At 45.4% G+C, this 14,047-nt stretch overlaps 1 protein-coding gene across 3 annotated transcripts in view; it reads left to right on the top strand.

Moving 5' to 3' along the window:
* Positions 1-230: 230 nt before the first annotated feature.
* NCOA2 (nuclear receptor coactivator 2) overlaps positions 231-14,047 on the top strand; it is a 266,794-nt gene continuing 252,977 nt past the window's right edge. The window contains exon 1 of one of the 3 annotated variants that reach the window (XM_061172244.1): positions 231-712. The gene's annotated coding sequence lies outside the window, so the exon portion shown is untranslated. Of the gene's footprint in view, positions 713-975; positions 1,086-2,205; positions 2,270-14,047 lie in introns of those variants that run through there. The other 2 variants (XM_061172245.1, XM_061172246.1) reach the window with 2 other exon arrangements.

Genomic DNA, 14,047 nt, shown 5'->3' with positions numbered 1-14,047 from the left:
GGGAGGTTCCTCCCGGGGCGAACCTGGCACTGGGCTCTCCCCGATCTTCGTGCGGGGGCATCTGCCCCGCCGTCTGCAGCCCCAAGATCCCACTGCCTCCACTCTGCAGCCCCGGCCTGTCCCATCCACTCGTTCTTTTTGGCACTGCCCTTTGCCCTCCCATGGAGTCATCTGTTTACTCTCCCTTCACTTCCAGTCACCCATAGGTCACCCTCCCTCTACCACAGTCACCCATTTTGTCCCCTCTCCCTTCTCTCCTCACTCTTCACCTCTCCCCAGGTCGCCTTCTTAGAGGACTCCGCCGACGGAGATGCTGCGGACCCCGCGGCCAGGGTCTGCTCCCCGGAGAACCCTCCGTCCACCTTTGCCCCCTCCCCGGGGGCGCGGGACGCAAGTTTCCGCTCCGTCCTTTCCCCAGTGACAGGACTTGGCTGCGGCCACGGCCAGGGAGGCGGGGGGAGGGACTGCCTGGCTCCCGAGCCCCCTCCCCTGATCGCGAGCTCTGCGCGGTCTGTGTCTCTCTCGGCAAGTGCGGAGACGCGGAGGAGGAGGAGGAGGAGGAGGCAGTTGGGGGAGGATCTCCATTGAAATAAACAACCAGGCAGCAGTTATTAACACGGGAACATGGCGGCCGCAGCCTCAGCCACAGCTTCGGCGGCGAAGGTCAGCGCCGACGGCAGCCGGCACCTGACGGCGTGACCGACCCGAGCCGGTAACCGCGCCTTCCCTGGGGGCCGCGAGGGCGGGCGGGAGGCGGGAGGAGGGCGGCGGGCAGGGGGCGCCGCGTCCCCACCCCCGGCCGCGTCTGCCCTTCCTGCGCCGAGCCGGGCAGAGCCGCGCGCCGCCGAGAGGGCTGTTTTGTGTGCGGCGACCGCTGCCCCGGTGCGCGGAAAACGCGAGTTGCATCCCGGAGGCGCCGCGAGGCTGGGGAGTTGGGGCTTGGGGGGTGGGGAGGGCGGGAAGCGGCAGGGAGACGCGGAGTCCCTGGGAGAGAAAGGAGGCGCTCCAGCGCTTTGCCAGAGCTCGGGAGACGAGTCCCGGAGCGCGAGGCGGGCGGAGGCTGCAGCCCGCGGCGCCGGCGAGAGGTGAGAGCCGAGGCGCGGCGGGGAGGCCGGGGGCGCGGGCGCGGCACCCGCCCGAGGAGCGAGGCGCCCGCCGCCCTGCCCGGTGCGGGTCGGCGAGGAGCGCGTCTCCTGCGCCCTCGGGGGACGCGAGGCAGGGACGGAAAGGTGAAGCCGGAGAAGGTGCATTCTTTCATGGAAACGCGGAGCGACTGCTGCGCAGGGTGGGAGCCGGGCGAGAGGAGGCAGGACTTGAGAAGTCCTCGGGGGGGTGTGTGAAGGTGAAGCGCCGTGTCAGGGGCGGCCGGCTGGGTGAGACGCCGGGAGGAGGGGATCCGCGGCCCGGCAGCCGGGCCGGGCCCGTGTCAGCGCCGGGGGTGGGAGGCGAGGGGCGCCGCGCGCCGCGGGCGGACGGGAAGGAGCTGTGGCGGGCGGGGCGGGCGGCGCGCTGGGGCCGAGCAGGCCGGGCTGCGGTGGGGGCGGGGAGCCGGGGGCCGGACCGCGGCGGCGCCGAGCCCGGCTCGCCCGTGACTTAACTTTCTGGGTGCGGGCGTGTGTGCAGGAGGCGCGCAGGGGCCGGGGCTGGGGGCGGGAGGCGGTCCGGGAGGTTCCGGGTTGGCTCGCCAGCGCCCCCTTTTCTCTCCCCCATCTCTCCGCCCCTGAAGGGACAGGCCCTCAGGGCCCCCAGGCGGGAAGCGGGAGGGGCCCTCCCGGCCGGCTCGCGACGGTCACGCCCCGGGCCCGGGGACACTTCTCTCTCGGGCCTCCGGGGGCTGCTGGGGGAGGGGGTCAGGGTCTTCGCTGCGCGCAGGAGCTCCCCGCCCCCCGCCCCTCCGGGGAGTCCCGGAGGCGCCTCTTCCGAGATCGGGGGTGGGTCGGTCCCTGGTTAACTGGTCCCTCCCTCTTTCCCCTCCCCCTAGTGGTTTCCGGGGCCTGCGGGACCGAGGGGCGGGAATCGGGGATCCGAGCGCCCTGCACCGGCCCGGAGCTGGACCGGGCCTAACGCCGTCCGGGTCTGTCACTGGTAGGGGAAACTTTCCTAAACCGGGGACCGAGCCTGAACACCCTCCTCCGCCACCTCGTCCTCTAATCCCACTCCCACTCCACCTCCTCCAACGCCTTCCCCTCCCACCGACCCGAATCTCGCTGCGTGTGACTGATGGGACAGTGAGCCAATCGAAGGCAGGGAACTGACCTGCCGGGTGTCGGTAAGCCAATCGCGGGGGCTGGAGGAAGGGAGGGGGCGGGGCTTCTTCCGGACCAGTTAGAGAGGAGTTGCGCGCGGGGCGGGGGAGTCATGGAGACGCCAAGAGCTCTCCACTCTTGCACATCCCTGGTCACCCGCTCCTAGATCTGTGGGGTAGCGTCACTTACGGGGCCTCTGACCGGGGGAGGCAACGTAGTTTGCACGAGATACTGTATATCTCTGATACCACCAGAGACGTTGTCTTAGACACGACGAAGTCTAAAAGGCACTTAAGATGGGGCAGTAACTGTCCGAGGCCCGTTTCTAAAATGGCATATATTGTAGTGATCGCGTTCTGGACCTCAGCGCTCGGTTTACGTGCTGAGGATCATAGGAGTTATCTGTTTATCTCTATCTCAGTTTCACTCAACTACTCCAGCGTGGGGACAATGAAATTTGAAAGGGTTCTCTGAAAACGAAGGCATCGGGAAAAACTCACGTCAGTTGATTATTGGGAGTGTAAAGCATCATTGTTTGTAATGGCTTCACTGGTTCCTTGATTAATTAGAGCGCCAGTTTCCAAAGTGCACTTGGAAGTTCGGTGTTTGGGATGACATTTAAAAAAAAAAAGTTGTGGTTTATGGTATGCATTTTTTGTTTTCTGTTTTTTTGCTGTTTCTTAAGTAAACAAAATGAAGTTAGGAACCAAAGCATCACTGTTTGAAACCTAAAGCGTTGGTATTTAAGGAACAAGCTGGTCAAAGAATATTTGCCTACAGAAAGAAAGTGAGTAAAATGTAGTTTGTTAGATTACTCCCACACAAGAGATTCTTAAAAATAAATTATTTTAGTTTGCTTAAACACTACTGAATGGTACAGTGTGTGGGTACTTTTTTGGTTTTTGCAAGGTTAGGAGACATCTTTGGTTATTTTACCCTGTTTGTTGGGTACAGTCTAGTGACTTCCTCAAGTCTTGACTTTTCAGAATAGGGAGGATAGGTCTTCGGTTCTCTGTAAAGATCACAGGTTGCTCTGCAGGAATAGCAGTGTTTTAAAAAGACAGCAGCTGCTGCTGCGATGCTTTGTGTGTGTGTGTGTGTGTGTGTGCGCGCGCTCCTGTTCTTTGTTGGGGAGGTTAGTGCACATTGACAGCAGCAAGGCTCCTTTTTCCAACTGGAATTTGTAGAATCTTTGGGAGTTCAAAGAATGAATAATATTAGCTTGAGAATACATCTGTTCATTTTGTGATGAGTATCCCATGAATTTAATCTTGGGAGGAATTTGTTTTGTTTTGTTTTTTGAGGCATTTTATGTGCATGATACTTATGTATACTGGTTTCTTGAGCTTTTAATAATACTGGGTTACTAAGAAAGAATTGAGGGGTCTATAGTTTTAGGGAACAGTATTTACCATGAATTCCCAATCCAGTATAATTGTAAGTGTTCATATAGACAAAAATTAATTGCATTTTGCTCTAGCCCTTGAGGTGTTATTTTAGTGATAAAATAGTAAAAACTGTGAAGATAAAACAAACATTTAGGTGCTAGAAGTAGGGAGTATTATCAATTAAACAACGTTCAAAATTTGACAACATTCAAAACCGCCCCGTCATTAGTTAATTTAGCTACTGAAGGCCACTCTGACATGTGTCTTTTGTATGCTCAAGAGCAACACATTATTTTACTCCTTCTCTACAATAATCCTTGAGAATGTTCTCAGATTCTTGGTGGCAGTGAGTAGCAAGTCCCCTAATGCCTGCTAGGGGGAAAAAAAAACCTCTCAAGCATATGGAGACATCTAGAAAAAGATGTGCATCGTCAGCTGTGATTCCATTGTGTGCTCTCAGACTGGATCTGAGCCTTCTTCCTCCAGGGAATTTCAGTCTTAACAGAGGAGTTTTAGATGTCAGGATACTGAAGCAGAGGTTAGAAAAGAGCTTACCAATTATGAATTTAATATTTTTTAGATAGTTTAGCTCTGATTTTAACCCTTCATTGGTTAAATATAATTTACATGACCTTTGCTCAGTGTTAGAGGCGCATTTTACTAGAAACCTAAAATGTAAAGATCAGAGGGGAACTTGGGCTGCGGTGTGAGCGCATAAAGGGGCAGTGCTCCTTGGTTGGCTTTATCTTTAGTTGTAGCTTATAAAAGCTTTGCAAGCCTCAGAAGCAAGGACCTATGAGCAGTGCTTTCATTACACACCCTGTATTTAAGGATTCAGTACCTTAGCTGTTTCAAATCACATCAGGTTGAAATGTGACCCATAAGTTGACAGCTTGGATTTCTTAGGAAAAATTGTTTGTGTTGAATTGAGTTTAAAAGGGATGCTTTTAAGCAGTCATTAGGATGTTGGGTACCAAAACAAAGGGGGGGCTCTTTAAACAATTTTTCTAGAAGATTAGTTTTCTGAAATGCACAGTGTGTCCTTATTTGATATTTTGACCATTATTATGTCATGATTGAAATTATATTTAAATGCATAATTAATGCTTCACTATTTTTATAGCAAAACTGCTATTTAAGAAATTGTTAGCTTTTCAATGTTTTGTGTTTATAGTTTTGTTTGGTAATTTATGTTATTACATGCTCTATCAATTTTAAATTAAGAGAATAGGAGGGAGAAAATAAGTCAGTTGCTTTAAGGTGTTGGTCTTTTATTGCAGTAAATCATAAAATGAGCAGCGAATCAGGATCTTTCCCCCAATGAAATAATCAGACTATGTTTACATACTAATAATGAAAACTATTTAAGGGAAACAGAACAAACCCCTTACTCAGTTTTTTTATACACTTTCGTATTGCAGGCTAATTTTACCTCTATACCTTGTTTTCTAAACAGAAAAGATTTTGGCATTTGTGTTTATTTCCTTTTTTGTTTTTTACAGGCTTGTAGAAGGGTTTATGAATTGTTAACTGTAGAAAGAGTATTATGTCTTATTACTCTTCAAAGTCTATTAAAAGTAACGTCTGGAAAAGCCATATAATACGGTTTTAGTGTCACAGGCCCTCAATTTAGACAGTATAAAGAAAACACATACTTTATGGATTCTAGATACTAATTTCTAAACAGGTGAGAATGTGACTTTTGTGGATATTTTAGAAACGTATGTAGTTTTCCTAGCTGTTACAAAACTGAGGCGAGGGTGATTATGAAAAAGTGGAAATCTTAAAGGTTGTGCTATGAAGGTATCTGAAATTAAATGACTACATGGTCTGCAGTTAAATCATAATACTCTTGGCTCTTAGGGCAAAGATTTTATGTGTTTATCCTATGGAATGTTCATCAGTGACCACATTTCTGGCTTCCAGTGGCTATGATGACATAATGCAATTGTGGAAACATTGACTCTAGGACACTTTTCAGTTGTTTCTCTACTTGGAAATTTCTAGAGAAGAATTAAATAAGCAGGGAACCTATGGCAGTGTTTGACTTACCTGCTTTTGAGGCTTTTGGACATAGAATCTTAATTTTAAGAAAGTAAGAGAGGAGAGTTACTTATAGGTAGACATTATTAGCAGTAATTAAATAGTTATTAATACTTAAAGGTTCTGAAAGAAAAAACAATTTTTACTTTGGATGTCAATTGATATATGCATGGAGAATTGAAGTTAGCATGTTAATTCTGTCAGAATTTATGTTTTTTTAGGCAGCCAATTGTGAACTGTTAAGAACTCCTGATGGAGTTCCCCATGGCCAGGTTAACTCTCATTTTGGGCTTTTTAGATCTTGTTTTTGCATCCTTGCCTCATTTAACCATTGTTTCATTTGTTTGTTCAGTTATTTGTTGAGTTTTGAGTGTCTCAGCTTTGGCAGTTTACTTTTATAGTTTAAACCATCCATTGCAAATCCTGTGATTAAAGGGGGAACACACAGTGGGTGATGATTTTTTTTGGTGGGGGAGGGGTGGAAAGGGATGTGTTCACCTTAACTTGCAATTTGCTTTCATACTAAAGATCTGCTTTTCTTTTAATGTGTTAATTTTAATTATATAAGATAATTCTGCTTTGATTTGGGTTTGGGTTTTTTTCCCCCCTGAGAATAGGATTGTAATGTTTATAATAAAAAGGTTGTTAAATGTCCCCCTGACTGATTAGCTTATGATTAAATAGATTTCGTTTAATGAAGGTATGAATATTTATAATTAGCTTTGTTTTTATTTCCCCTGAAATCATGTTATGTGTGGTCCGGGTGGCAACCCATATTTGGGTGAAGGTGACAGGGCAGTCAGTGACCTCTGATTTCTGTGGATTGTCTGTGCCTTGTAGCTGCTTTTAAGGCTAATATATCCTGGGCCTTACCACTGTAGGTTTCTAAAGGATGGAAAACTCCCCTGCACAGCCTTTCACAGGTATTCTGCTGTGGTCGTCAGTTTTTCTAGACGTAACGCATTCTTGCTCTTGACTAAAATGTCTGCATTGGGAGAGCGGCAATGGAACAACTGAAATGATAAGAGCAGCTGTCACCGAGTGCCAGCAACCTATTAGGGGCTTTTTGAGGCGTGCTCCATTCTTTCATTCTTGCCACAATCCTGTGAAGTAGAGGTTACCTTCATTTTCCAGGAGGAGATGAAGCCCAAAGGGGATTAAATCGTGCCTCTGAGCAAAACTTTGGGGAAAAAATTAACCTTGACCAATGAGTGGGGAAACAAATCATAAATATCAGAGGGAATGGTGAGTCTGAGAACGTCTTCCTGGTCGGGATCTGATAAAGCAAATGTTTGCAGGTCGTTAGAAGGCTCTCAGTCTGGTTGTTTGGTTTGTAAAAAGGATGAATAGGTTTGAATAGATCCAGTCCTGCAAATTCTGTAGTCCTGTGTCTCCCAAACCCTTGCCTCAAGGCAAGCGTATACCTGGACAGTCGATACTTATCTTAAGACCTATAAGCAGTCTCCAGATTTTTTAGTCATCGGCCCAGAATTTAACAGTTCCTAAATTGCAGGATTCTTTCTTGTCTTTTAATTTTCAAAAAGTAAGAATGGTAATGGATGAAGTCAAACAGGTAACCTTTACTGAGTGCTCACTCAAAACCTGGTGCCGGGCTAATAAGGTCCCCTTGCTGTACACTCCTGTCTGGTTCTCACTGTAAGACAGTGAGGGAGGCGCTCTTGTTGTCATTCCTCTTTCGCAGTTCAGGAAGTGGAGGCGCAGAGCTGTCACATAACTCGCCAAAGGTCACACAGCCCGAGTGCTGGAGAGGAATTTGCATCCAGGCCAACGTTGCCCCTTAGCCCTGCCTTCTTAACTTGTGTTCTTGTTAGATGGTCGGTCGGCCGCACTTCCTCGCAGCCTCATGTGGATGTGTCCCATCCAGTGCTTTGTGGAGATAACACAGATCCGTCATTCTCCACTAGGGAACGGGAAAGGGAAAAGGGGTAGGAGTGTATTTTGAAAAAGCACGTTCAAGTTGCCTATTGTTTCTCACAATCAGAAGCTCAGAAAATAAGCTTGAGAAAACTCCATTGTGGGTGAGAGGTAGAAAAGAGGGAGAGAGCCCTCCAGATAGAGGTTTAGGACCAATGAAGCACTGGTATAGATATTCGGCTTCTTGTTCCTTTAGTGTATATTTAATTCTAGCACGTTTAACCGTTAGGTGGTGATTGTGTGATGTATGTTTTGCAGGTTTTTTTGCAACCCGTGTAGCCTGGGTGACTTGGTGTTGAGATATTGTAGTCCCCAAAGGAGGCTGGTAATATATTCAGTCATCTGACTTCTGCTCTGCTATTTGTGGAATTCTTCTGTCTGCTCAATTGTTTGCAGGGAGCGGGGAGAGCTTTCAGGGAACTCTTTCACCTGTGCACGTGTGGGGATCAGCCATGCACTGCTTTTAGTGTTCCAGCTGCCGGGTCTGAAGCCCTGTTGTCAGAGATGAAAATATAAGGCATGGTATTTTCTATTATTCATTTAGTGGGTCCACAGGAAATGTGATCCCACATCTTCCAAGGCTTGCAGGGTGTGAGGGGGTTCTGGGAGTTCCTGTTGTTGCTGACTGATTTCTGTCCCTGAAAGCACCCGTCTAAATGAGGATGGTCATTTCTGGCAGATTGTTCCCACTTATAAAATCAGCTCAGGAATCAAAGATGAAATGACTTTCCTTACCTTCGGTGGTACAGTAGCATTTGTAGGAATATTTAATATTAATTTTGCTTAAAATTTCTAATTCTCTTATTAATATGCTTAATAAGGAAAAGCTTTTCAGTTATTGTCAAAATGTAAATTGAACATTGAATTGCATATTTTAGCGGTACCTACAGCTTTACTTGAGTCATTTCTAGAGTCAAACTAAATGGAAAATTTAGATAGTTACTTGGATAACACATTTTTAAACATACATTTTTAATGTGCTTGTATACATATATTTAAAAATAGATTTTTTTTCATAAATATGTTTGTTAGGTAAATCACCTCTGGTTATTGTTGGAACATAGGTGGCAAATTCTTTCACAGGTATTTTTGATTCCTAAATAAGGAATATGGAAATTCCTGACTAAAAAAATCTCAATGTCAGAAGTGTATGAATTTCTACCAATTTAACATTACAGCATTTCTTGACATTACAGAAGCTGGTTGTGATAGTTAGGGGGCTGGGCAGTGGGGGCCTGCGGGTCCTGGAGACGATTCTGTGTCCTGTACCTGCCACCTTGTGCCTGCGGCCTGTTGTGGACATCGGGTCTGGTGTGCTGTGCTTGGAGACCGGGCCTTCGAAGTGAGGATGGAGTGATAAATAATAGCACGACTTCGGACTGCCTCAGTTGGGTATAAATCTTTGTAGACTTTTCTCTGCCTCCTTTTATCCTTCTTCCCTGGCTTTCTCGGTTGTTGTTGCTGGGTTGTTTCCCACCCCCCGAAGTTGAAGATGGAAGATGGGTGGCAGTGAAAGAACACAGTCAAGATTAAGGGGGGGTGTGTTACTATCATTAGTTTTTCGTTAAGTATTTCGTGTCTGATCATGATCTGCAGTTTCCCTCTTTATCTAACAGATTTGCTCTGCTCACAGCACTTGGTGAAGAAGCTGGCCTTTTGTTAAGGAAGCCGTTAGGTTGAGGACTTGAGGACAGATCACGTAACAGGCTGGCGCAGTAACTGGCTGATTTGTTGTTGGAAGTTAGTTGCTGCACAAGGTTGTGGTCCAGCCGACCGGGGGTACTGAGCCTCTGTTGTCCAATAGGATTGAGGATTACGTTCCCTAGCTTTGCTGTATTCTATTTCTTCCCTGTTTAAGGATATTGTTACAGACTGTATCGTGTTAGATGTCTTGAGAGTGTTCATTAGATTCAAGTGGTCAAAATGGTTATAAGTTGGAAATATTAAGATGATTTAAGATGGGTGAAAATTTTAACCAGTTCATAAAGCCTTAGGAATGCCCACCTCTTTGGAGTGTCTGGTAGTGTATTGTGTTTTCAATTTCTGTATTTCTGTTTTGAGATGCATGTAGTGTTCTTATTGCTGTTTTAAGTAAGATGTATGGATATCTTGTTTCCTTAAGATTTTTCTGTAAAAGTGTGGTATAGAAATATTTATTCCATTAAGAAATGTCATTTTATTGTATTCTAGCACCACCAGAGTCTTTTCTAAATAAACAGATAGTAAGTATAAGTAAAATCTAGTGACGGGACTGGAAGTTATATAAAGATCTATTTATGCTGCACTACCTTGTATTTTAAACACAAGGTGTGTACAGTTAAGAATTTTAATAAGTTAAAGGCTTTAAGCTGTTAAGTATAACACAAGAAAATGACATGATATTCACTGTGTCCTAAACATATTGACATGACAACTGACAGCGACAAAAGTCAACAGAATGCCTGGACATTGAAGGGCATTAGAAGACAAAACTGGAGCGTTTGCCTTCTCTGGGTAAAGGGCACTCACATCGTAACAACAGCATTCTCGTCATCATTGATGACCTCATCATGATAGTAAATATCTCACTTTGAGAAAAAGCATTCAGGAGAAAAGAGAGTCAGGAGACGGAGGGAAGCCCAGGTTTGCTGGCTCGAGGCGAGTGAAGGCTGGGGCAGGCTGGAGCTGGACTGGCCCTGTGTGCAGTGCAGGCCGTAGGGCCAGCTGGGACCCCATAGGAGAGGTCCTCGGCTGCTCCCTGCCTCTTCTCATGGTCACTGGAGGCAGGCCCGGACCCTGTGGTGGGGAGAGAAGGGAGAGCCTGTGGTAGGTAGAGCTGGTCCCAGGGCATTGAGGCCCCAGAAGCTCTCCTGCACGGTAGTTGTCTGCATCCTGATCTCGCACCAGGAGCTGGCCGGCTCCCATGTGTAGAATCTTCTGATGAACTGCATCCTTAATTCTGGACCAGATCGATGGTGCTGATGGCCCACTCCCTTCAGGCACCACGGAGCCCCGCAGCCCTTCCACCCCGATGCTCTGTATTACCAGACTGAGCATCTGGGGGATTCTCTTCCCCTTTTCAGGTGAGAAGTGAGGGGACCACTCCACCCAATAGCAGGTAAAGACCAGGTAGGGCAAGGGAAGGCCTTCTGGGGCTTGTGATTTTCAGAGGCTGAGCGCCTTGCCTTCACCTGGCCTGGCCCTCAGATGAGTGAGGGAAGCCAGTGCCTTTGCACCAAGGGATAGAGAGGGGTTTCCTGGTTATGGAGGCCCTCTTCATTCCCTGCTCAAGAAATTTCCCAGTGAGGTTCAGGTGTCTCTAGCAGCCTCATCCCAGGTTTTCTGGGCCTGCCTCAATGGTTCATAGACGTTTACTCTCTTGGAGAAAGGGATTGAGTGTATAATGAGGAAAAAGAAAAGGAAAGGCGTTCAGAAAGAAACTGGGGGCGGCCCATAGAGGAGTTGCTGCATTGAATCCAGGCTAAAGAGGTTAGGACCACGCAGATGGAAAATATCAATGCAAAAGAGTAGCCTTGCTTGAAATCTGTAAATTAATGAACATATATATAGAGTAAATCCGGAGTAGCAAATGCATGCCCTTGCAGCTTGAAAGATTTTTAAGGATGGACTATTATATTAGTTTATCAGCTTGATCAAACCGAGTAGTCAACTTACAGTACTTGTTACTTTAAGTGCAATAGGTAACTTACACAGACTTTTTGGGGAAGGTTTAAATGAATAAACGGAGGGCCATAACATGTTAGTAAAACACATTACAAGTTTTGATACACATTGTTTGGAGTTTAACATCAAGGAGAGAAACCATCAAGTAAAATGCTTTGACAAATCTGGCATTAAAATTTCTGTTGTGTTCTATAAATATGCTTAAAATGATTATATGCACTGGCTTATTGTCTGAATGATACAGGTACAACAGGGAATGGTACCTGTTTTCTTATGGGTTTGCTAAAATTGGGGGAAATAGTAAGGATGGAGTCTCTGTGTGTGTGTGTGTGTGTGTATGTATACACATACATGTATTTTTTTAAATAAATGTATTTATTTATCTTTGGCTGCATTGGGTCTTCGTTGAGGTGCGCGGGCTTCTCATTGGTGGCTTCTCTTGTTGCGGAGCACGGGCCCTAGGCACTCGGGCTTCAGTAGCTGTGGCACGCAGGCTCAGTAGTTGTGGCTCGCAGGCTCTAGAGCACAGGCTCAGTAGTTGTGGCGCCTGGGGTTAGTTGCTCTGCGGCGTGTGGGATCTTCCTGGACCAGGGCTCGAACCCATGTCCCCTGCATTAGCAGGCGGATTCTTAACCACTGTGCCACCAGGAAAGGCCACATATATGTATTTTTTCATTCATTTTCCCTCTCCTCCCAAATAGTATACAGAACAGCTTAAAGTCTCTCCTTTTTAAACTGTATTTTGGGCTGACTTAAATTCTCCTTCTGTACTGTAAGTCATTAATAGACTGATCTTTCCAAAATATCCCTTTTATAATAATATAAGTCCCCCCACTCACTACAGAATGACATTCCCAGACGCTTACTAGATGGGTCTGCCACAAAGCCGTTTCCCCCATTTCTGCTCTTTGCATGAGCCTTTGTACCTGCCAGTCTGTTCTTCTTGGCCTGCTGTGATCATGTGTTGACCACGTGAGCTCGTGCTCTTTGATTTGCCTAGAGAAAACCAATGAGTTAGTCTAAAATTTAAGAAGCAGTTCTTTGATATAAAACTCAATTTGCTGGGGGTTTATATTATTGATCTCAGTTAACAGCAAAGTATACAATCAAAACAAAAAGAGAGATGGAATCCAACAATATCCAAAGGTTATTAGTCAGTTGCTTATTACATTGATTACAGATTTTACAAAAAAATTTTCTGTAGAACAAGAAAGGAAGTCCACTTACCTTCGAATCAGAAACAATAAAGACTTAAATTTTTGGCGTTGTTGCCTCAGTAAAACTGAACATTTTCTGCACCCAGACTTATTAACTTTTCCCCTGCAGAATATTTTGACACTGTAATGGGAAGAGGGATTAATAATCTCAGTTTATAGTGGAAAGAGGAGAAAAAAGGTAAAGAAAACCTTGGGGAAATTCAGTAGTTCTGGAAAGGTAATAAAACAAAACCAAACGCAAAGTATAGGGTCGGCACTTAAATACTTCAATTGAAGAAGTGATCAAAAAGAGAATGAAAGCATCGCTTGAAGGGTTGATGTCTCAATAGATGAGTAATGAAACTCTACAACTATCAAAAGAACGAAGCCCCTACGGGCCACACATTAATATACACTTGTGACAAGACCTGGAAAAGTATTCTCAACCCTCTTCCCAAATCTCTACTTAAACAGTAATTTTTTTACTTTGTGGGGTCATTTTATTTGCAGAATAAGAACGCGATCTGTCTGTCATCTGTTCAGATTCTTTCATCAACCAATTATATATTAAGTAGTAGAAACGGTATACAGCCCCCGTGGAAAAGCAGGGCGGGGCTTTGGGATGGGCAGTGTCATATGTCTCTCTTTTTCTTAGCTCCTGTGATACTTCCATAATGTGGTAGAACAAGTGGTTAAATAACGGCTATTTCAGTGTTGTGTGTGCTTTTTCTTTCTCCCTCTTTCCCCGCTCTGTGTGTGTGTGTTTGTGTATGTGTGTGTATGTATGTGTGTGTGTGGCGTGAACTATTTGGAAGTAAGTTACACATGACCCTTTATTCATAAAGCACGTCGCTGTAAAATAAAGGCATTACTTAGGTAATAACATACAATACAGCTATTAAACCTGATAAAACTTTGTTTTAAATCTAAGAAAACTTATATCATCAAGTATCAACTGTCTTCTTTCAATTTTCCCTGTTACCTCCAAACTGTTACAGCCATGGGTTTCAAACCAGGATCTAATCAAGCTCCTCCATTGCATTTGGTTCTGTAGTCTCTGTTAATACACAGTAATTCCCCTAGTTTTTGTTTGTTGGTTTTGTGGTTCTTTAGATGTTGGCTTTTTAAAAAGTGTTTACTTTTTTTAATTAAAAATTCTAATTGTGGTAAAATTCATATAAAATTTACCATCTTACCCATTTTTAAGTGTACAGTTCAGTAATGTTAAATGCATTCACATTTTTGTTCAACCAGCCTTTTCAGTGTTTAGACTTCAGTTTCTCCAGAAGTGCTAAGAAATTAAATTGTTAAATATGTTAATGGATTTGATCGGGGCTAAAGAAGAGCATAACTGTTGAGAACTTACTGCTTGAGATAGTAGCATCTTAGGCTGTTTCCTCGGCATTGCCCCTTCTGAAGTCTCTGTAGGTTGGGGCCTAGACATACTTTCTACAAACATATCACAAGGAGATTCATAAAAGTAACGCTGTGAGAGGTGCAAACACAGAGGTAATACCCGCCTATGAGAATGCTTACGGTCAGAGAGTTTGAGAGTTTTTTCCTCCTAGGAAGTAGT

This window comes from Eubalaena glacialis, chromosome 17 (assembly GCF_028564815.1).
Source record: "Eubalaena glacialis isolate mEubGla1 chromosome 17, mEubGla1.1.hap2.+ XY, whole genome shotgun sequence".
NCBI lineage: Eukaryota > Metazoa > Chordata > Mammalia > Artiodactyla > Balaenidae > Eubalaena > Eubalaena glacialis.
Note: the sequence above shows the minus strand (reverse complement) of the source record. Positions and strands in the feature narration are given on the sequence as shown.